This window comes from Mizuhopecten yessoensis, unplaced genomic scaffold (assembly GCF_002113885.1).
Source record: "Mizuhopecten yessoensis strain PY_sf001 unplaced genomic scaffold, ASM211388v2 scaffold716291, whole genome shotgun sequence".
NCBI classification, from domain to species: domain Eukaryota; kingdom Metazoa; phylum Mollusca; class Bivalvia; order Pectinida; family Pectinidae; genus Mizuhopecten; species Mizuhopecten yessoensis.
Window position 1 is genome coordinate 390,596 of NW_018480043.1, and position 24,666 is coordinate 415,261.

Genomic DNA, 24,666 nt, shown 5'->3' on the forward strand with positions numbered 1-24,666 from the left:
ACCTTGATACAGACAAGAAATGTTAACTAGGAAAACCATGATACAAACAACTAATGTTAACTAGGAAAACAATGATACAGACAACTAATGTTAACTAGGAAAACCATGATACACACAACTAATGTTAACTAGGAAAACCATAATACACACAACTAGTGTTAACTTGAAAAACCATACTATAGACAACTAATGTTAACTAGGAAAACAATGATACACACAACTAATGTTAACTAGGAAAACCATAATACACACAACTAATGTTAACTTGAAAAACCATACTATAGACAACTAATGTTAGCTAGGAAAACAATGATACAGACAACTAATATTAACTAGGATAACCATGATACAGACAACTAATGTTAACTAGGAAAACCATGATACACACAACTAATGTTAACTAGGAAAACAATGATATAGACAACTAATGTTAACTAGGTAACAATGATACAGACAGCTAATGTTAACTAGGAAAACCATGATACACACAACTAATTTTAACTAGGAAAACAATGATACAGACAACTAATGTTAACTAGGAAAACCATGATATAGACAACTTATAATAACTAGGAAACCCATGTCATAGAAACATGGTGTTGAAGCTATATTATATTGAAATTAATTAAAACATACCTTTGGTTTTATTATTTACGTGACAGCGTATCAAATGAATGAATACTTTTTATATATCAATTCTGTATATTACGCCTCGCGAGTAATATTTTATGTTACAAATAAAACACCTCTATACTGATGAGCGGTTTAAGCTTCAAGTAGAATAGGGAATTTGTACTGAGATATCAGGTCATTGATTCATAAGAAGATACCTATCTGGAAAATTTGGTTAAAACCAGATCCGTTTATAACTGACGACTTTACAGATTGGATAAGATTGTTTCACACTCCGTAAATATCAGACCATGTAACATCTGTATCATATAAACACGGATCGTTATCTAGTTTAACTCACATTTACACGGAATGGATTCGGAATTTTATTCAATTCATTTAGATTTTTTCTCATTTACTATATTAAAGCTGAAGGCCTTAGAGTTAACCGATCTGTCTAGTAAACCTTTAGCTTATTACTGGATACAAAAGGAAGTGTGGGTTCTGATGCGTTAACAGATTATAAAACATCATAAACAGGATTTATCAAAGACAAGCTGAGGGAATGGGGGGCGATGGGTGGGATTCTGGCAAGATTAAAGACTTACGAAATAACTTTTCTGGTCTTGGCATCATGAAAATGAAAAACTTGTTTGGGGAAATATTTTGGGAATGTCTTTTTAACTTCGTTTTGAAAGAATTATGTTTGTCTCCATTATGATTGGATAAGTGGACATTAACAGAAAGAGTAGAGTTTGTGCTCCTTCTTCTCGTAAATCTCTACTGTCCACTACCAGTAATTTATATGTAGGTACACATAGAATAGTATTTTCAGTTGCATTCCTTACCAAAATTGCCGAGTTAAGAAGAGGAAAAAACCCCGAAAGTATTTGTCACCGAATCAAAACAATATTAGGGCGAACTTTGTTTTTGTAAACTGCTTTAGCAATGCTTGCGATCAAATTGTATTGAAACGTTTGGCATAATTGATTATTTTCTTTCGAGAAAATATATCAGTTTCTTATGTACAAAAAGAAGACGTCATCAACTGATTCATACAGTATAAAAACGGAACAAAATCAAAGTGTTCTGCCATACAAACGAAACGAAACCAAAGTAGTTTACAATACAAAAAAAAAAAAAAAAAAAAAAAAAATTTTAAAAAAAAAAAAAAAAAAAAAAAAAAAAAAAAAGGGCACAGTTTAATACAAAAGGGACGGCGTAAAAGAAAAAGGATTTTTTAAAAATTATTTTACAGGTTAAAAACCTGTAAGGTTAAAAATAGTAGTCCACCGTTCAAACCCGTGCAGTTTTAGATAGTCATGCGAATTAACAAATGAACAGAGCGGAATCATATCAAAATGTTGTAATGGAATTACAGCAAAGCAACTAAGTGGAGAAGGAAGTGAGTAAGGGCCGTTATGGGTAGGACAAAAGGGAATCGTTTGTTTCTAAAACAGTGAATTACCGAGTATAGCAGATGTACATTTTTTTGTACAATAGACCGAAAAACGTGAATCGACGTTCTTTTGTCTTTTCGTTTGAAATTGAAAATCTCTAGGCGAACCATTTGATAAACTAAAAGCAATTGACGATGATCGTTTTACAGCGATCCTTTGTTTTCCCGTGTGATAGTTTTCTTGTCGTGTTTCTCTTTATCGACTAACACATTACAGCTTAAAGCATATTGGTCTCTGTGAGACATGCTTCGAATACCACCAACAGAACGCGCCAATCACCACTAACACTTTAACAATAATACAGATGAAGACATATCAATTGGCCAAACACATAAAAAGGCACTTACTTTGGCAGTTATTCCTATCGACTCCAGTCCCTAAGACGTTATTGGCATTAAAAGGATTTCCTTCCGCTTGCCCGAAGCCACAGTCTATAGCTACACTCCAGCATCTCCATTAAATAATTTTTCTGTCAGTTAACTTTGCTGCTGCACATGGAAAACTTGATCAATGTTCATTGGTTATAATTAATCAAGCTCTGACAACAATAATTGATTTATGGCCAATCAGATTGACTGCGCGCCTTCACTCCGTAAAGCTTTAGCCGCCAACCCTCTGTATATTTCATTTATCCACATGATAACTTCGCTCCCTGCTTATCGACTAGTTTAACCGTCTGTGGCCTAGATTACATATACATATTGGGTAGACGTCTTTGAAACGCTTGTAGCTCAATATGCCACGAATGTCCGAGTATATGCATAAGGCAGGAGTGAGCGACAGCTTATTGATACGTTACGTGTACATATAGCGGTCAGTCTGTTGCTGATAGACACGGGGGTTACGCTTGTACCACAGATCCGTCGATTACCTCACACTTAGTCTCACACACACAAACCATTTCATGTAGTTCCGTAAAAGACGCAAAGAAAAACATGCTAAACAATTAGAGAATTCTCTCGGAGTTAATTGATTTAGAAAAATGCAATGGGTTGTGTCAGATTAAAACATGTCCTGGCTTGTTTTATATGACATAAGTGAGAATAAATGACACCGACTTAATTAAGCCGATCACTAGTAATTAGCGCACTAAAAAATATTTAATGAAACTTGTAGACAGAACAGTCCTCAATGATTGATGGTGTATCGTGGACACAGACAGAGGCTAGGATGGTATAGCTACACCATAGAGAGGCCCAAACAGGAACAGAAAGAAACACCAGGGTTTTGCCGTGTGAAATACTGAAAATGAATCTAACTTTATTGACTACACTGTATTCAGTAAACAAGTTTACACGTCCTGATTTGTTAAAAGATAAGCTTTCATGAGTTTGGTAGTTTAATACATTAACAACTACTGGAACGTGTGTTAAAATGTAAATTCTTACTTAATCGTCTCGATACTGTTGTCTTTATGTACAGTGTAACATTTGTATCTCCGGATATTTTAATCCTTATACACAGTAAAACCTTCATTGTCTGGATTTTTTGTTAACCTTTTTAGTCCGGATAATTCTGACTTTGTATACAGTAAAACTTGTTTCCCCAGGTACTCCCGACTTTGTATCTTCCAAGTTTGTATACAGTTAAGCTTGTTTTCTCCGGATCTTCCTGATTAAGACACACCTGATTTTGTTCAAGTGAAACTTGATTGTCCGAATAATCCTATTTGTGTTTTTTAAAAAGGAAACTTCGTATACAATGAAACTTGTTTTTTTCTCCGGATATTCCTGATTTTACATAACGAAAACCTCGCTTGTTAAGACACTCCTGAATTTTGTTCAAAGTAAAACTTGATTGTCCGAATAATCCTATTTTATTTGTTAAAAATAAAAACTTTGAATACAACGAAACTTGTTTGTCCGGATTCTCCTGATTTTGTGGACAGAGAATCTTGTTTGATCGGGTACTCTCGGCTTTTTGTAGTACACATTGATTATTCAGGTACCTCTGTATTAGTCCGAATTATTCTGACGTTTTATCGGCTTTTTTTCATATCGGTCTGTCGTCGATTAACGTCAGAACTCCGGCCCTCTTTAATATGCGGGAAATATGAAACCCGTGCCCGGAGAATAGATCTTTCGATCCATGTGCGACATGTGTGTGAAAGTGACGATTTGTTTCTAAAATATCAGTTTGAAGTGCGCTCCGGGCACTGGTTGCATATTTCCCGCATATTATAGAGGGCCGGAGTTCTGACGTTAATCGACGACAGACCGATATGAAAAAAGTTGATAAAACGTCAGAATAATTCGGACTACCTCTGTATGTGCACAGTTATACCATGGTTATCCTGATACTTTGGTTTTCGTTTACAGTGAAACCTTCTCCGTTCGGATATTTCTTTCTTTGTGTACAGTTAAACTTTGTTTATTCGGATTCTTTCGATATTGAATTGACAATATGATAGTTTGTCTGTTCAGAGACATACTGTTCCTCTTGATATATGTACTTTTTGTATTTCCATACGACATTATAGTGCAGTGAATGTAGTTGGCATTGATAATTTGTTAGTCGGACAATTAGGTTTTTGCATACAGTAAAATCGTTTAAGTCAGTACATTTGGGTTTTGTGTACAGTAGAACCTTGTTAGTCTGTACATTTTGGTGTTTGTATACAGTAGAAATTAAACTTGTTAGTCTGTAAACTTTGGCTTGTGTGTATAGTAGAACACTTTGGTGAGAACCTTGTAAGTCTGAACACTTTGATTTGTGTGTATAGTAGAACCTTGTAGGTCTGAACACTTTGGTGAGAACCTTGTTAGTCTGAACACTTTGATTTGTGTGTATAGTAGAACCTTGTAAGTCTGTACATTTTGGCTTTTGTATACAGTAGAACCTTGTTAGTATGGACACTTTGTTTTATGTATACGGTAGAACCTTGTTAGTCTGGACACTTTGTTTTTGTATTCAGTAGAACATTGTTAGTCTAGAAACTTTGGTTTCTGTTTACAGTAGAACATTGTTAGTTTGTACAATTTGGTGCGTGTGTGTATTTGAAGTTCAACACTAATGACAACTGTCTTGATTCATAGGAACATTCTTGACAAAGGCTTCAAAAGGCATGTTTTGGCTACAGGTGTCTGCTTTTTTACAAGCGGAACCGGTGAGGTGGAACGGGAACACCCTTGACCTTTGACCCCATATCAATCCACCATCACATAATAAAATCTACTAAAACTATACGTTTTTCAAAAGTTAAATGTCTGAAGGTTTCAATCAACAGGAGCAAATTTTAGGTAGGGATTACAATCGTATGAGTCGATTGTTAATTGGTTGATTAAAGTGCTTAGCGTTACGCAGAAGTAGAAACTACCATTTTAACAATCTCTGGTATGTCTCGGCCAGGGGACAGAACCAAGAACTTTCCTCACAGGACACTTTGGTGTGTGTGTGTTCAATGGAACTTTGTTAGTCTGGACACTTTGGTTTGTGTGTACAACAAAAACCTTGTTAGTCTGGACACTCTGGTTTGTGTGTCCAATAGGACATTGTAAGTCTGGACACTTTGGTTTGTGTGTACAATAAAACCTTGTTAGTGTGGATACTTTGGTTTGTGTGTACAATAGGACGTTGTTAGTCTGGACACTTTGGTTTTTGTGTACAATAAAACCTTGTTAGTGTGGACACTTTGGTTTGTGTGTTCAATAAAACCTTGTTAGTGTGGACAATTTGGTTTGTGTGTCCAATAGGACATTATTAGTCTGGACACTTTGGTTTGTGTGTACAATAAAACCTTGTTAGTGTGGACAATTTGGTTTGTGTGTCCAATAGGACATTATTAGTCTGGACACTTTGGTTTGTGTGTACAATCAATACAACCTTGTTAGTCTGGACACTTTGGTTTGTGTGTACAATAGGACCTTGTTAGTGTGGACACTTTGGTTTGTGTGTACAATAAAACCTTGTTAGTGTGGACAATTTGGTTTGTGTGTTCAATAGGGCATTGTTAGTCTGGACACTTTGGTTTGTGTGTACAATAAAACCTTGTTTGTCTGGACACTTTGGTTTGTGTGTCCTATAGGACATTGTTAGTCTGGACACTTTGGTTTGTGTGTCCAATAGGACATTGTTAGTCTGGACACTTTGTTTTGTGTGTACAATCAATAAAACCTTGTTAGTCTGGACACTTTGGTTTGTGTGTACAATCAATAAAACCTTGTTAGTCTGGATAGTTTGGTTTGTGTGTCCAATAGGACATTGTTAGTCTGGACACGTTGGTTTGTGTGTACAATAAAACCTTGTTAGTGTGGACACTTTGGTTTGTGTGTACAATAGGACATTGTTTGTGTGGACACTTTGGTTTGTGTGTACAACAAAACCTTGTTAGTCTGGACACTTTGGTTTGTGTGTACAATAGGACATTGTTAGTCTGGACACGTTGGTTTGTGTGTACAATAAAACATTGTTAGTGTGGACCCTTTGGTTTGTGTGTACAATAAAGCCTTGTTAGACTGGACACTATGGTTTGTGTGTACAATAGGACATCGTTTGTGTGGACACTTTGGTTTGTGTGTACAACGAAACCTTGTTAGTCTGGACACTTTTGTTTGTGTGTACAATAAAACCTTGTTTGTGTGGACACTTTGGTTTGAGTGTACAATAGGACATTGTTAGTGGACACTTTGGTTTGTGTGTCCAATCTTGTTAGTGTGGACACTTTGGTTTGAGTGTACAGTAGGACATTGTTAGTCTGGACACGTTGGTTTGTGTGTACAATAAAACATTGTTAGTGTGGACCCTTTGGTTTGTGTGTACAATCAATAAAACCTTGTTAGTCTGGATAGTTTGGTTTGTGTGTCCAATAGGACCTTGTTAGTATGGACACTTTGTTTTATGTATACGGTAGAACCTTGTTAGTCTGGACACTTTTGTTTGTGTGTACAATAAAACCTTGTTTGTCTGGACACTTTGGTTTGTGTGCCCAATCTTGTTAGTGTGGACACTTTGGTTTTTGTTAGTCTGGACACTTTGGTTTGAGTGTCCAATAGGACATTGTTAGTGTGGTCTTGGCTTTTGTATACAGTAGAACCTTGATAGTATGGACACTTTGTTTTATGTATACGGTAGAACCTTGTTAGTCTGGACACTTTTGTTTGTGTGTACAATAAAACCTTGTTTGTGTGGACACTTTGGTTTGTGAGTACAATAGGACATTGTTTGTGTGGACACTTTGGTTTGAGTGTCCAATAGGACATTGTTAGTGTGGACACTATGGTTTGTGTATACAATAAAACCTTGTTAGTGTGGACACTTTGTTTTGTGTGTACAATAGGACATTGTTTGTGTGGACAATTTGGTTTGTGTGTACAATAAAACATTGTTAGTGTGGACCCTTTGGTTTGTGTGTACAATAAAGCCTTGTTAGACTGGACACTATGGTTTGTGTGTACAATAGGACATTGTTTGTGTGGACAATTTGGTTTGTGTGTACAATAAAATCTTGTTAGTCTGGACACTTTGGTTAGTGTGTACAATAAAACCTTGTTTGTGTGGACACTTTGGTTTGTGAGTACAACAAAACCTTGTTAGTCTGGACCCTTTGGTTTGTGTGTCCAATAGGACATGTTAGTGTGGACACTTTGGTTTTTGTTAGTCTGGACACTTTGGTTAGTGTGTACAATAAAACCTTGTTTGTCTGGACACTTTGGTTTGTGTGCCCAATCTTGTTAGTGTGGACACTTTGGTTTGAGTGTCCAATAGGGCATTGTTAGTCTGGACACTTTTGATTGTGTGTACAATAAAACCTTGTTAGTCTAGACACTTTGGTTTGTGTGTACAACACTTTGGTTTGTGTGTACAATAAAGCCTTGTTAGACTGGACACTATGGTTTGTGTGTACAATAGGACATCGTTTGTGTGGACACTTTGGTTTGAGTGTACAATAGGACATTGTTAGTCTGGACACGTTGGTTTGTGTGTACAATAAAACCTTGTTAGTGTGGATACTTTGGTTTGTGTGTACAATAGGACATCGTTTGTGTGGACACTTTGGTTTGAGTGTACAATAGGACATTGTTAGTGGACACTTTGGTTTGTGTGTCCAATCTTGTTAGTGTGGACACTTTGGTTTGTGTTTACAATCAATAAAACCTTGTTATCGTGGACACTTTGGTTAGTGTGTACAATAGGACATCGTTAGTGTGGACACTTTGGTTTGTGTTTACAATCAATAAAACCTTGTTAGTGTGGACACTTTGGTTTGTGTGTCCAATAGGACATTGTTAGTATGGACACTTTGGTTTATGTGTACAATAAAACCTTGTTAGTGTGGACACTTTGGTTTGTGTGTACAATAGGACCTTGTTAGTGTGGACACTTTGGTTTGTGTGTAAAATAAAACCTTGATACTATGGATACTTTGGTGTGTGTACAATAGGACATTGTTAGTGTGGACACTTTGGTTTGTGTGTACAATAGGACATCGTTTGTGTGGACACTTTGGTTTGAGTGTACAGTAGGACATTGTTAGTCTGGACACTTTGGTTTGTGTGTAAAATCAATAAAACCTTGTTACTATGAATACTTTGGTTAGTGTGTACAATAGGACATTGTTAGTGTGGACACTTTGGTTTGTGTTTACAATAAAACCTTGTTAGTCTGAACACTTTGGTTTGTGTGTACAATAAAACCTTGTTAGTGTGGACACTTTGGTTTGCGTGTACAATAAAACCTTGTTAGTGTGGACACTTTGGTTTGTGTGGACAATAAAACCTTGTTAGTGTGGACACTTTGGTTGGTGTTTACAATCAATAAAACCACGTTAGTCTGGACACTTTGGTTTGTGTGTCCAATAGGACATTGTTAGTCTGGACACTTTGGTTTGTGTTTACAATAAAACCTTGTTAGTCTTAACACTTTGGTTTGTGTGTACAATAAAACCTTGTTAGTCTGAACACTTTGGTTTGTGTGTACAATAAAACCTTGTTAGTCTGAACACTTTGGTTTGTGTGTACAATAAAACCTTGTTAGTGTGGACACTTTGGTTGGTGTTTACAATCAATAAAACCACGTTAGTCTGGACACTTTGGTTTGTGTGTACAATAGGACATCGTTTGTGTGGACACTTTGGTTTGAGTGTACAGTAGGACATTGTTAGTCTGGACACTTTGGTTTGTGTGTCCAATAGGACATTGTTAGTGTGGACACTTTGGTTTGTGTTTACAATAAAACCTTGTTAGTGTGGACACTTTGGTTTGCGTGTACAATAAAACCTTGTTAGTGTGGACACTTTGGTTGGTGTTTACAATCAATAAAACCACGTTAGTCTGGACACTTTGGTTTGTGTGTGCAATAGGACATTGTTAGTGTGGACACTTTGGTTTGTGTTTACAATAAAACCTTGTTAGTCTTAACACTTTGGTTTGTGTGTACAATAAAACCTTGTTAGTGTGGACACTTTGGTTTGTGTGTACAATAAAACCTTGTTAGTCTGGACACTTTGGTTTGTGTGTACAATCAATATAACCTTGTTAGTCTGGACACTTTGGTTAGTGTGTCCAATAGGACATAGTTAGTCTGGACATTTTGGTTTGTGTGTACAATAAAACCTTGTTACTCTGGACACTTTGGTTTATGTGCACAGTGGAACTTTGTTAGTCTGAACACGTTTGTTTATGTGCGCAGTGGAACCTTGTTAGTCTGAAAAATTTGGTTTGTGTATGCAGCAGAACCTTTTTAGTCAGGACCTTTTAGTTTGTGTGTACAGCAGAACCTCGTTAGTCTGAACACTTTAGTTTGTGTGTATAGTGGAACCTAATTAGTCAGGACACTTTTGTTCTTCAACGGTTGGCAGTGGAACTGTATCTTGTTCTAAGATCGTTCCTATGATTTAAACTTTGATCCCTTCTATAGCTTGAACTAACCCACACGTACCTCACTGCTATGATATTACATTTTAAAATCTATCTAATCTCCATATCAGGCACACCAACATCTAACGCTCAAACGTCTAGGAGTACTCACATGGTAAATATAGTAGACGTATACAAACGGTTCATTATGGAGAAGAGTTTAGAAATTGAGGAGATCTATGAGAACAACGTGCAGTACAATTTATTTAGTTGTTTGTATTAACGGCAATTGAATGTATAACAAGACATTTATTAATGAGTACCCGTATGTTGATTAAAGATGAATAACCCTATTATGTACAGTAGGGAACTCTTCACTTTATACAAATCGCGTTCGTCTTTTTACATATTTTGAGGATGTAAACGAGGCTGCGTTTGACTTAGATGATGGATTATCTGTTAATATAATATACGGACGCATGTTGCTACAAAGCTTTGGCTAACTAAGTTACCGGACAAACGTCTGATTCGTGACTGTGCACGACCATAACAGGAACTCCCGCCATTGTACCAAAGGTCCGCCATTGTCTGGAAGATCGATCGTCGGGTGGAAAGTGCATGTACTCTTCGTCTCGTTGAACACAGGTCATCGTAACCGAGTAAACGACTACATACATCGCTTTATACGCCAATTAACACACGCTGCCTTCTCATCAAAAGCTTTTTTTCATAAACGCAAATATCACTTAGACAACAAAGCTGAGTATCTAAAACTGAATCAAGCGTCCGGCAGACAAGATGTTATAAGCGTCTGGATATCCATGATTCAATTTTGGAACATCTGGTAGGTCACCGTTGAAAATCAATGATGCGGAATCAGACGAAAATAACGAGTCTAGCTCGTATGATATATTTTAAGTGTAAGAATGGTACAAAAACATTATTGTTTAATTTTGAACTATACACACTGTTGTTTGTTTCAGTACAGACGACCGGGTGTTTGTTTTTATCCTACAACTATTGGTGACTATCTCAGACAACTATTTGAGCCTCTCTTTTCGAAGTGTTGAGAGTTGATAATTATCATACTTTGTGATGAATCGCAATTTCTGCAGCACAGTCAGTAACTGGAACCGGAACAATAAGTTAGGCTTGAGTAAAAAATCCATTCTTGAGCATTATAACGGCTTCATGAATACGGGTCCAGTTGATCCTTTACGCTAGCTTTAGGAAATGTGCAGACCAGCGTACCTGTTATACACTTATATTCACATGATATGTAGTATGGGTAACACTTATTTACAAATCTCAAACGACTTCACGTCAAATTATCTACTATCTGAACTACTTTTATTCACTAACTATACACGGTTAGTTTAACCATAGAGACTGACTTGTACACAATATAATCACGTCGGATAGTATACAGTTCAGATTACACGGCGTGTGAATAAAAGCAGTCCATTTGTGTATGCCGTGTCATGTACCAGTATTAGTTTTTACGAAAAGCTAGAGTGAGCTGCGTCAGAAGAGCTCGGTTATTATCGGATACAATCTTCGTTACTTTTCGGTACGAACTTCGTCCCACTCCTGTAAAATCTGCGCTGAATTTCGGCAAGAACTTCGTCACACTCCGGTAAAATCTTCGTTACATTTCGGCAAGAACTTCGTTACACTCCGGCAAAATCCTCGTGACATTTCGGTAAGAACTTTACATTCCGGTAAGGCAAAAGGAGGCTGATTTTTGGTTTGTCATCAACTGGAAGAAATCGAGTGCAGAGAGCTTTGATGAAATCTGTTAACATTTTTTAAGACGTATATCATTTTCAACTTTCCAGTGCAGAAGTAATTTCCCAATTACAATAGTTCTAAGAAAGCGCTTCGTACGGCGCTATTCTAATCTTGCGGAAACATAATTGTCTTTTTCCGTTTTGATTAATCGAGCATACCGTTATTTGTGTCGCCGTGTTGTTGTTGTGATTGCTAGATGGCCCCATACCGTACGCGTGGGTGTATCGACATACCAATACTGCACTGCTAGCTATACCACCAAACCGACAAAAGAGAAAAAAGTATCCTGCCGTGTGTGGATCAGCGATACCAATGCAGCGTAAGCTAGCTTTACCACCAAACGACAAAGAACGCGAAAAAACCCCATCTGAAATCGTAATGGCGTTTTTATTCATTTTCTGTGCTGTAATTATTTAACTGATTAGGAGACGTATTTTATACTCGTGCTGACGTGTTTCGTCCAGCGGGCACGGCATGGGCTATTCTGCTGTATAACCTCTTTGGGAGGGGGGGAAGGGGGGCGTTATATAATAGGTCTCCGGCATACGTCATCTTAAATAACATGTCATTTCCAAAATGTCGTTACAGAACAAAACCAAACGGCAGCTAACAGCCGTGTTCTGTTTTCCTGTCATCCTGATTACAGCTGGTGTATAGCCATCTATAAGCCAAACGTTCAATCATATCCTCAACATGTCCCACATATCGTACTTGTTTTTTTACACAATTTTGTTTGTTTGTAAACAGAGGTGACTCTGTGCCCTCGTTATGCTATTTTTAGTCAGAGCTGTTCAAATAGATCCGTACCGTGGCAAACCTTACAATATCACAGTGACGTGAAAACACAGGTCCGACAAAAACTGGTCGGATGGCGCAGTGAATAGAACTCTCTCCTTTCACCAAGGCGGTCGGGGTTCGACTCCCCGTTTTCTACGGGGTTTCTCCGGTATTCTCCCACATAATGCTCTCCGCGCTCTTCCACCCGCGCGGAAAAAAGTGATTAATATAAGCTGTAATAGATATAAGTTGTTTCAAAAATGTTGTAAAATGAATAAAATTTGCAGCTTCAAAAACAAAACAACAAAACAAAAAACAATAACAATACGGTTTATCTTGGTAGTGGACTCTTTACAACTTATCGAGACATCCTGGGACATGTCGATACACTATGGAAGTCCGTCATAAATTGTAGAGATTGCTGAAATCTCAGGTTTATTGTAGCCAATGTGGGAACCGTGGACTTCTGGCGGGCTCCTACCTTAATACGAAATAAATAAATAAAAAAATCGGGTTTGAAAAGATGAAATTGAAGCATACTTTAAAAGCTTGCGTCATCTTTTAAGTATTTATCTGCCTACACCTGGGTATCCACAAAACGAAAACTCGTCGATTATGGCCCAGATACTGTACATGACGAGAAGCAGCACGATTTTCGCCCCATTGCAGTACATAATGTTTATGGCAGTATGAGAATGGCCGTCCATCACAGCCCTGATCTGTTGTCCACGGTATGGCCCCGATACTGTATACTGGACGACAACAGCAGTACGAGTGTGCCCAAATTTCTGATAGTTCTCGAATTATATATTGCTTGAAAGCTATACAAGCTTGTCTCAATTGAAAAGGAACATTTTATCAATAATTTCACATATGTTTACTGTCACGCAGATCAGTATCTCCAGGAATGTGAACCCTCTTTGAGGTTTGTGCACTTTTAATCCAACATATATTGCCGTAATTCCATTGTATAACATTTCGATTGATTTTCAAATAACATACAAATTGAATTTAAATTTTAAATATTTAGGTCATAAATAATGTTCACCAGCAGCAGTTTACAAATGAAGTCTACTAAATAACCCATAATTAAATATAATTTGCATAAATTAGAGTTTCATAGAGGCACAAAATAGCGACACAACGGACAATAGAATTTGTCAAATTTCGAGGCAATTCGCCTCTTTCTCGAGACACAAACACGAAATAACGCTTATAACAGCAAAAACCACACAGAGATAAGCAGTCACAGTGACAAAGTACCACGTAACAAAACACTCTCATTATACAGCATATCCCAGTCGACAATAGACTAATGTGATACATATACATGTATCTTAGTGTCAGAGATCAAGCAGGTATTATACAGTACCTTTAGGATCATCACCCTTGTACTATACGGTACCTTTATGACCATCATCCCTGTTTTATACAAACCTTTAGGATCATCACCCTTGTTCTATACATTACCTTTAGGATCATCATCCCTGTTCTATACAGTACCTTAAGGATCAGATCATCACCCTTGTACTATCCGGTACCTTTATGACCATCATCTCTGTTTTATACAAACCTTCAGGATCATCACCCTTGTTCTATACAGTACCATTAGGATCATCATCCTTGTACTATACAGTACCTTTAAGATTATCATCCTTGTTCTATACAGAACCTTTAGGATCATCCCCCTTGTTCTATACATTACCTTTAGGATCATAATCCCTGTTCTATACGGTACCTTTATGGCCATCATCCCTGTTTTATACAAACCCTTAGGATCATCATCACGGTTCTATACAGTACCTTAAGGATCAGATCATCACCCTTGTTCTATACAGTACCTTTCGGATCATCATCACTGTTCTATTCAGTACCTTTATGATCATCATCCCTGTACTATACAGTACCTTTATGATCACTTGTTCTATACATTACCTTTAGGATCATTATCACTGGACTATTCAGTACCGTTAGGATCATCATCACGGTTCTATACAGTACCATTAGGATCATCATCCTTGTACTATACAGTACCTTTCGGATCATCATCACTGTACTGAATAGTACAGTGATGATGATCCTAAGGGTTTGTATAAAACACGGATGATGGTCATAAAGGTACCGGATAGTACAAGGGTGATGATCCCTGTTCTATACGGTACCTTTAGGATCATAATCCCTGTTCTATACGGTACCTTTATGGCCATCATCCCTGTTTTATACAGATCCTTTAGGATCATCATCCCAGTTCTATACAGTACCTTTAGGATCATCATCCTTGTACTATACAGTACCTTTAGGATCATCATCCCTGTTCTATGCAGTACCTTTAGGATCATCATCACTGTACTATTCAGTACCTTTAGGATCATCATCCCTGTTCTCTACACTACCTTTAGGATCATCATCCCTGTTCTATACAGAACCTTTAGAATAATCATCACTGTTCTATACAGTACCTTTAGGATCATCATCCATGTTCTATACAGTACCTTTAGAATCATCATCACTGTTCTATACAGTACCTTTAGGATCATCATCCCTATTCTATACAGTACCTTTAGAATCATCATCACTGTTCTATACAGTACCTTTAGGATCATCATCCCTGTTTTATACAGAACCTTTAGGATCATCATCCCTGTTCTATACAGTACCTTTAGGATCATCATCACTGTACTATTCAGTACCTTTAGGATCATCATCCCTGTTTTATACAGAACCTTTAGGATCATCATCCTTGTTCTATACAGTACCTTTAGGATCATCATCCTTGTACTATACAGTACCTTTAGGATCATCATCCCTGTTCTATACAGTACCTTTAGGATCATCATCCCTGTTCTATACAGTACCTTTAGGATCATCATCCCTGTTCTATACAGTACCTTTAGGATCATCATCCCTGTTCTATACAGTACCTTTAGGATCATCATCCCTGTTCTATACAGTACCTTTAGGATCATCATCCCTGTTCTATACAGTACCTTTAGGATCATCATCCCTGTTCTATACAGTACCTTTAGGATCATCATCCCTGTTCTATACAGTACCTTTAGGATCATCATCCCTGTTCTATACAGTACCTTTAGGATCATCATCCCTGTTCTATACAGTACCTTTAGGATCATCATCCCTGTTCTATACAGTACCTTTAGGATCATCATCCCTGTTCTATACAGTACCTTTAGGATCATCATCCCTGTTCTATACAGTACCTTTAGGATCATCATCCCTGTTCTATACAGTACCTTTAGGATCATCATCCCTGTTCTATACAGTACCTTTAGGATCATCATCCCTGTTCTATACAGTACCTTTAGGATCATCATCCCTGTTCTATACAGTACCTTTAGGATCATCATCCCTGTTCTATACAGTACCTTTAGGATCATCATCCCTGTTCTATACAGTACCTTTAGGATCATCATCCCTGTTCTATACAGTACCTTTAGGATCATCATCCCTGTTCTATACAGTACCTTTAGGATCATCATCCCTGTTCTATACAGTACCTTTAGGATCATCATCCCTGTTCTATACAGTACCTTTAGGATCATCATCCCTGTTCTATACAGTACCTTTAGGATCATCATCCCTGTTCTATACAGTACCTTTAGGATCATCATCCCTGTTCTATACAGTACCTTTAGGATCATCATCCCTGTTCTATACAGTACCTTTAGGATCATCATCCCTGTTCTATACAGTACCTTTAGGATCATCATCCCTGTTCTATACAGTACCTTTAGGATCATCATCCCTGTTCTATACAGTACCTTTAGGATCATCATCCCTGTTCTATACAGTACCTTTAGGATCATCATCCCTGTTCTATACAGTACCTTTAGGATCATCATCCCTGTTCTATACAGTACCTTTAGGATCATCATCCCTGTTCTATACAGTACCTTTAGGATCATCATCCCTGTTCTATACAGTACCTTTAGGATCATCATCCCTGTTCTATACAGTACCTTTAGGATCATCATCCCTGTTCTATACAGTACCTTTAGGATCATCATCCCTGTTCTATACAGTACCTTTAGGATCATCATCCCTGTTCTATACAGTACCTTTAGGATCATCATCCCTGTTCTATACAGTACCTTTAGGATCATCATCCCTGTTCTATACAGTACCTTTAGGATCATCATCCCTGTTCTATACAGTACCTTTAGGATCATCATCCCTGTTCTATACAGTACCTTTAGGATCATCATCCCTGTTCTATACAGTACCTTTAGGATCATCATCCCTGTTCTATACAGTACCTTTAGGATCATCATCCCTGTTCTATACAGTACCTTTAGGATCATCATCCCTGTTCTATACAGTACCTTTAGGATCATCATCCCTGTTCTATACAGTACCTTTAGGATCATCATCCCTGTTCTATACAGTACCTTTAGGATCATCATCCCTGTTCTATACAGTACCTTTAGGATCATCATCCCTGTTCTATACAGTACCTTTAGGATCATCATCCCTGTTCTATACAGTACCTTTAGGATCATCATCCCTGTTCTATACAGTACCTTTAGGATCATCATCCCTGTTCTATACAGTACCTTTAGGATCATCATCCCTGTTCTATACAGTACCTTTAGGATCATCATCCCTGTTCTATACAGTACCTTTAGGATCATCATCCCTGTTCTATACAGTACCTTTAGGATCATCATCCCTGTTCTATACAGTACCTTTAGGATCATCATCCCTGTTCTATACAGTACCTTTAGGATCATCATCCCTGTTCTATACAGTACCTTTAGGATCATCATCCCTGTTCTATACAGTACCTTTAGGATCATCATCCCTGTTCTATACAGTACCTTTAGGATCATCATCCCTGTTCTATACAGTACCTTTAGGATCATCATCCCTGTTCTATACAGTACCTTTAGGATCATCATCCCTGTTCTATACAGTACCTTTAGGATCATCATCCCTGTTCTATACAGTACCTTTAGGATCATCATCCCTGTTCTATACAGTACCTTTAGGATCATCATCCCTGTTCTATACAGTACCTTTAGGATCATCATCCCTGTTCTATACAGTACCTTTAGGATCATCATCCCTGTTCTATACAGTACCTTTAGGATCATCATCCCTGTTCTATACAGTACCTTTAGGATCATCATCCCTGTTCTATACAGTACCTTTAGGATCATCATCCCTGTTCTATACAGTACCTTTAGGATCATCATCCCTGTTCTATACAGTACCTTTAGGATCATCATCCCTGTTCTATACAGTACCTTTAGGATCATCATCCCTGTTCTATACAGTACCTTTAGGATCATCATCCCTGTTCTATACAGTACCTTTAGGATCATCATCCCTGTTCTATACAGTACCTTTAGGATCATCATCCCTGTTCTATACAGTACCTTTAGGATCATCATCCCTGTTCTATACAGTACCTTTAGGATCATCATCCCTGTTCTATACAGTACCTTTAGGATCATCATCCCTGTTCTATACAGTACCTTTAGGATCATCATCCCTGTTCTATACAGTACCTTTAGGATCATCATCCCTGTTCTATACAGTACCTTTAGGATCATCATCCCTGTTCTATACAGTACCTTTAGGATCATCATCCCTGTTCTATACAGTACCTTTAGGATCATCATCCCTGTTCTATACAGTACCTTTAGGATCATCATCCCTGTTCTATACAGTACCTTTAGGATCATCATCCCTGTTCTATACAGTACCTTTAGGATCATCATCCCTGTTCTATACAGTACCTTTAGGATCATCATCCCTGTTCTATACAGTACCTTTAGGATCATCATCCCTGTTCTATACAGTACCTTTAGGATCATCATCCCTGTTCTATACAGTACCTTTAGGATCATCATCCCTGTTCTATACAGTACCTTTAGGATCATCATCCCTGTTCTATACAGTACCTTTAGGATCATCATCCCTGTTCTATACAGTACCTTTAGGATCATCATCCCTGTTCTATACAGTACCTTTAGGATCATCATCCCTGTTCTATACAGTACCTTTAGGATCATCATCCCTGTTCTATACAGTACCTTTAGGATCATCATCCCTGTTCTATACAGTACCTTTAGGATCATCATCCCTGTTCTATACAGTACCTTTAGGATCATCATCCCTGTTCTATACAGTACCTTTAGGATCATCATCCCTGTTCTATACAGTACCTTTAGGATCATCATCCCTGTTCTATACAGTACCTTTAGGATCATCATCCCTGTTCTATACAGTACCTTTAGGATCATCATCCCTGTTCTATACAGTACCTTTAGGATCATCATCCCTGTTCTATACAGTACCTTTAGGATCATCATCCCTGTTCTATACAGTACCTTTAGGATCATCATCCCTGTTCTATACAGTACCTTTAGGATCATCATCCCTGTTCTATACAGTACCTTTAGGATCATCATCCCTGTTCTATACAGTACCTTTAGGATCATCATCCCTGTTCTATACAGTACCTTTAGGATCATCATCCCTGTTCTATACAGTACCTTTAGGATCATCATCCCTGTTCTATACAGTACCTTTAGGATCATCATCCCTGTTCTATACAGTACCTTTAGGATCATCATCCCTGTTCTATACAGTACCTTTAGGATCATCATCCCTGTTCTATACAGTACCTTTAGGATCATCATCCCTGTTCTATACAGTACCTTTAGGATCATCATCCCTGTTCTATACAGTACCTTTAGGATCATCATCCCTGTTCTATACAGTACCTTTAGGATCATCATCCCTGTTCTATACAGTACCTTTAGGATCATCATCCCTGTTCTATACAGTACCTTTAGGATCATCATCCCTGTTCTATACAGTACCTTTAGGATCATCATCCCTGTTCTATACAGTACCTTTAGGATCATCATCCCTGTTCTATACAGTACCTTTAGGATCATCATCCCTGTTCTATACAGTACCTTTAGGATCATCATCCCTGTTCTATACAGTACCTTTAGGATCATCATCCCTGTTCTATACAGTACCTTTAGGATCATCATCCCTGTTCTATACAGTACCTTTAGGATCATCATCCCTGTTCTATACAGTACCTTTAGGATCATCATCCCTGTTCTATACAGTACCTTTAGGATCATCATCCCTGTTCTATACAGTACCTTTAGGATCATCATCCCTGTTCTATACAGTACCTTTAGGATCATCATCCCTGTTCTATACAGTACCTTTAGGATCATCATCCCTGTTCTATACAGTACCTTTAGGATCATCATCCCTGTTCTATACAGTACCTTTAGGATCATCATCCCTGTTCTATACAGTACCTTTAGGATCATCATCCCTGTTCTATACAGTACCTTTAGGATCATCATCCCTGTTCTATACAGTACCTTTAGGATCATCATCCCTGTTCTATACAGTACCTTTAGGATCATCATCCCTGTTCTATACAGTACCTTTAGGATCATCATCCCTGTTCTATACAGTACCTTTAGGATCATCATCCCTGTTCTATACAGTACCTTTAGGATCATCACCCCTGTTCTATACAGTACCTTTAGGATCATCATCCCTGTTCTATACAGTACCTTTAGGATAATCACCATTGTATTATACAGTACCTTTGGGATCATCATCCCTGTTCTATACAGTACCTTTAGGATAATCACCCCTGTTCTATACAGTACCTTTAGGATCATCATCCTTGTTCTATACAGTGCCTTTAGGATCATCATCCCTGTTCTATACAGTACTTTTAGGATCATCATCCCTGTTCTATACAGTACCTTAAGGATCATCACCATTGTACTATACAGTACCTTTAAGATCATCATCCCTGTTCTATACGGTACCTTTAGGATCATCACCCCTGTTCTATACAGTACCTTTAGGATCATCATCCTTGTTCTATACAGTACCTTTAGGATCATCATCCTTGTTCTATACAGTACCTTTAGGATCATCATTCATGTTCTCTACAGTAACTTTATGAACATCACACTTGTACTATACAGTACCTTTAGGATCATCATCTTTGTTCTATACAGTACCTTTAGGATCATCACCCTTGTACTATACAGTACCTTTAGGATCATCATCCCTTTACTATACAGTACATTTATGATCCTCATCCCTATTCTATACAGTACCTTAAGGATCATCATCCCTGTTTTATACAGTACCTTTAGGATCATCATCCATGTTCTATACAGGACCTTAAGGATCATCCCTGTTCTATACAGTACCTTTAAGATCATCATCCCTGTTTATACAATACCTTTAGGATCATCATTCTTGTTTTATACAGTAGCTTTAGGATCATCATCCTTGTTCTATACAGTACCTTTAGGATCATCATCTTTGTTCTATGCAGTACCTTTAGGATCATCATCCCTGTTCTATACAGTACCTTAAGGATCATCACCATTGTACTATACAGTACCTTTAGGATCATCATCCCTGTTCTATACGGTACCTTTAGGATCATCACCCCTGTTCTATACAGTACCTCTAGGATCATCATCCTTGTTCTATAGAGTACCTTTAGGATCATCATCCTTGTTCTATACATTACCTTTAGGATCAGCATTCATGTTCTCTACAGTAACTTTATGAACATCACACTTGTACTATACAGTACATTTAGGATCATCATCTTTGTTCTATAAATTACCTTCAGGATCATCATCCCTTTACTATACAGTACATTTAGGATCCTCATCCCTATTCTATACAGTACCTTAAGGATCATCATCCCTGTTTTATACAGTACCTTTAGGATCATCATCCTTGTTCTTTACTGGACCTTTAGGATCATCCCTGTTCTATACAGTACCTTTAGGATCATCACCATTGTTCTATACAGTACCTTTAAGATCATCATCCCTGTTTATACAATACCTTTAGGATCATCATTTTTGTTCTATACAGTACCTTTGGGATCATCATCCTTGTTCTATACAGTACCTTTAGGATCATCATCTTTGTTCTATACAGTACCTTTAGGATCATAACCCTTGTAATATACAATACCTTTAGGATCATCATCCCTGTTCTATACAGTACCTTTGGGATCATCATCCCTTTACTATACATACCTTTAGGATCATCATCCCTGTTTTATACAGTCCCTTTAGGATCATCAACCTTGTTCTATACAGTACCTTTAGGATCATCACCCTTGTACTATACAGTACCTTTAGGACCATCATCCTTGTTCTATACGGTACCTTTAGGATCATCCCTGTTTTATACAGTACCTTTAGTATCATCGTCCCTGTACTATACAGTACCTTTATGATCATCACCCTTGTACTATACAGTACCTTTAGTATCATCGTCCCTGTACTATACAGTACCTTTAGTATCATCCACCCTGTACTATACAGTACCTTTAGGATCATCCCTGTTCTATACAGTACCTTTAGTATCCTCGTCCCTGTACTATACAGTACCTTTAGGATCATCCCTGTTCTATACAGTACCTTAAGAATCATCATCCTTGTATTATATAGTACCTTTAGGATCATCATCCTTGTATTATATAATTATACAGTACCTTTAGGATCATTATCCCTGTACTATACAGTACCTTTAGTATCATCGTCCCTGTACTATACAGTACCTTTAGGATCAACCGTGTACTATACAGTACCTTTAGGAACATCAACCTTGTTCTATACAGTACCTTTGGGATCATCATCTCCGTACTATACAGTATCTTTAGGATCATCATCCCTGTTCTATACAATACCTTTAGGATCATCATCCATCTACTATACCGTACCTTTAGGATCATCATCCTTGTATTATATAGTACCTTTAGGATCATCATCCTTGTATTATACAGTACCTATAGAATCATCATCCTTGTACTATACACTACCTTTAGGATCATCATTCCTGTACTATACAGTACCTTTAGGATCATCATCCCTGTACTATACAATACCTTTAGGATCATTAACCTTGTTCTATACAGTACCTTTTGGATCATCATCTCTGTACTATACAGTACCTTCAGGATCATCAACCCTGATCTATACAGTACCTTTAGGATCATCATCCCTATTCTATACGGTACGTTTAGGATCATCATCCCTGTAATATACAGTACCTTTAGGATCATCATCCTTGTACTATACAGTACCTTTAGGATCATCATCCTTCTATACAGTACCTTTAGGATCATCATTCATGTGTTTTATACAATTCCTTTAGGATCATCATCCATGTTCAAAACAGTACCTTTAGGATCATCATCCTTGTTCTATACAGTACCTTTAGGATCATCATTCATGTTATCATCAGCCGTGTACTATACAATACCTTTAGGATCATCATCCCTGTTCTATACAGTACCTTTAGGGTCATCATCCCTGTACTATACAGTACCTTTAGGATCATCAACCTTGTTCTATACAGTACCTTTTGGATCATCATCTCTGTACTATACAGTACCTTCAGGATCAGCAACCCTGATCTATACAGTACTTTTAGGATCATCATCCCTGTTCTATACGGTACGTTTAGGATCATCATCCCTGTAATATACAGTACCTATAGGATCATCATCCTTGTACTATACAGTACCTTTAGGATCATCATCCTTTTACTATACATACCTTTAGGATCATCATCCCTGTTTTATACAATACCTTTAGGATTATCATCCATGTTCAAAACAGTACCTTTAGGATCATCATCCTTGTTCTATACAGTACCTTTAGGATCATCATTAATGTTATCATCAGCCGTGTATTATACAATACCTTTAGGATCATCATCCCTGTTCTACACAATATCTTTAGGATCATCACCCATGTTCTATACAGTACCTTTAGGATCATCACCCTTTTACTATACAATACCTTTAGGATCATTATCATTGTACTATACAGTACCTTTAGAATCATCATACCTTTACTATACAGTACATTTAGGATCCTCATACCTGTTCTATACAGTACCTTTAAGATCATCATCCCTGTACTATACAGTAACTTTAGGATTACAGCCTTGTTCTTTATAGTACCTTTAGGATCATCATCCCTGTACTATACAGTACCTTTAGGATCATCATCCCTGTACTATACAGTACCTTTAGGATCATCATCCCTGTACTATACAGTACCTTTATGATCATCATCCCTGTATTATATAGTACCTTTAGGATCATAATTCTTGTATTATACAGTACCTTTAGTATCATCGTCCCGGTACTATACAGTACCTTTAGGATCATCCCTGTTCTATACAGTACCTTAAGGATCATCATCCTTGTATTATATAGTACAGTTGTGGGATCGCACAACGTTACACGATGTGCGGTGTGCGCACGATGTGTGCACGGTGTGTGAACGGTGTGTGCACGATGGGCGAACGATAAAAAGCTAGACGATCATTGCTTGCGCACATCTGTGCGCACGATGGACGGACGTTGTGCGATAACAATCGTAGTTGGTGTAAATTGAGGAATGCCTTAACAATTTATACGGTTCCGTGTTTACACATATTAACTTGATGTTTACATATGTTTCTATATTGTAGCAACATCTATAAACTTATCTTTCTGTCTATACATTCATTCTTATATTTAGAAATTGTGTTTTCTGTGTTTTTAAACAAACTTAGTCGACACATGTAAAATTACAACACAATCCCATATCCAGGTAAACATAACCACTTTGTACATGTACCTGGACCGTAGTTTTCTCCCCGCCTGGGGCACTTACGTAACTCGTCGGGTAAGGCCGAGGGTGTGAAAATCCAGGAGAAGGGGAGCTATAGGCAAACGAATGCAAATAACAAATACTTTTCATACGGTCAAACGGTATCGCATATCAGCTCTGTGTGTCAGGCACTGGTCAGGTAAAACTCCTGACACTCATAAAATTGTTATTTACCTGTTCTGTTACCTTGAAGCCAAACCCATTCTTGACAGCCTAACGGTCGCTGTAATACTGTGTAACACGCATTGTGAAATTGTATAATCTTGTTTATTGTGATGAGAAATTACAGATATATACACAGTGTACATTATCGCATACAAGCCTTCCGTATTTTTGTCAATCCGTAATTTTGATCTACAAATGATACCAAATCGCACAGTTGTGCGGAGAGAAGCGCACAACGGGGCGAACGATTGCTAAATCGCACAGTTGTGCGCACCATGTGTGAACGATGTGCGGACGGTGTGTGAACGATGTATGCACGGTGTGCGCACGCTATTTTTGGTGCGTTGTGCG

At 37.7% G+C, this 24,666-nt stretch overlaps 1 protein-coding gene across 2 annotated transcripts in view; it reads right to left on the reverse strand.

Annotated features, from left to right (window-relative positions):
- Window positions 1–24,666, reverse strand: part of LOC110442704 (neuronal acetylcholine receptor subunit alpha-10-like) — a 238,482-nt gene that overhangs the window by 129,483 nt on the left and 84,333 nt on the right. Inside the window, exon 1 of one of the 2 annotated variants that reach the window (XM_021486426.1) lies at window positions 2,420–2,766. The exons of the other annotated variant lie outside the window; for it this stretch is intronic. The gene's annotated coding sequence lies outside the window, so the exon portion shown is untranslated. Of the gene's footprint in view, window positions 1–2,419; window positions 2,767–24,666 lie in introns of those variants that run through there. 2 annotated transcript variants of the gene reach the window in all.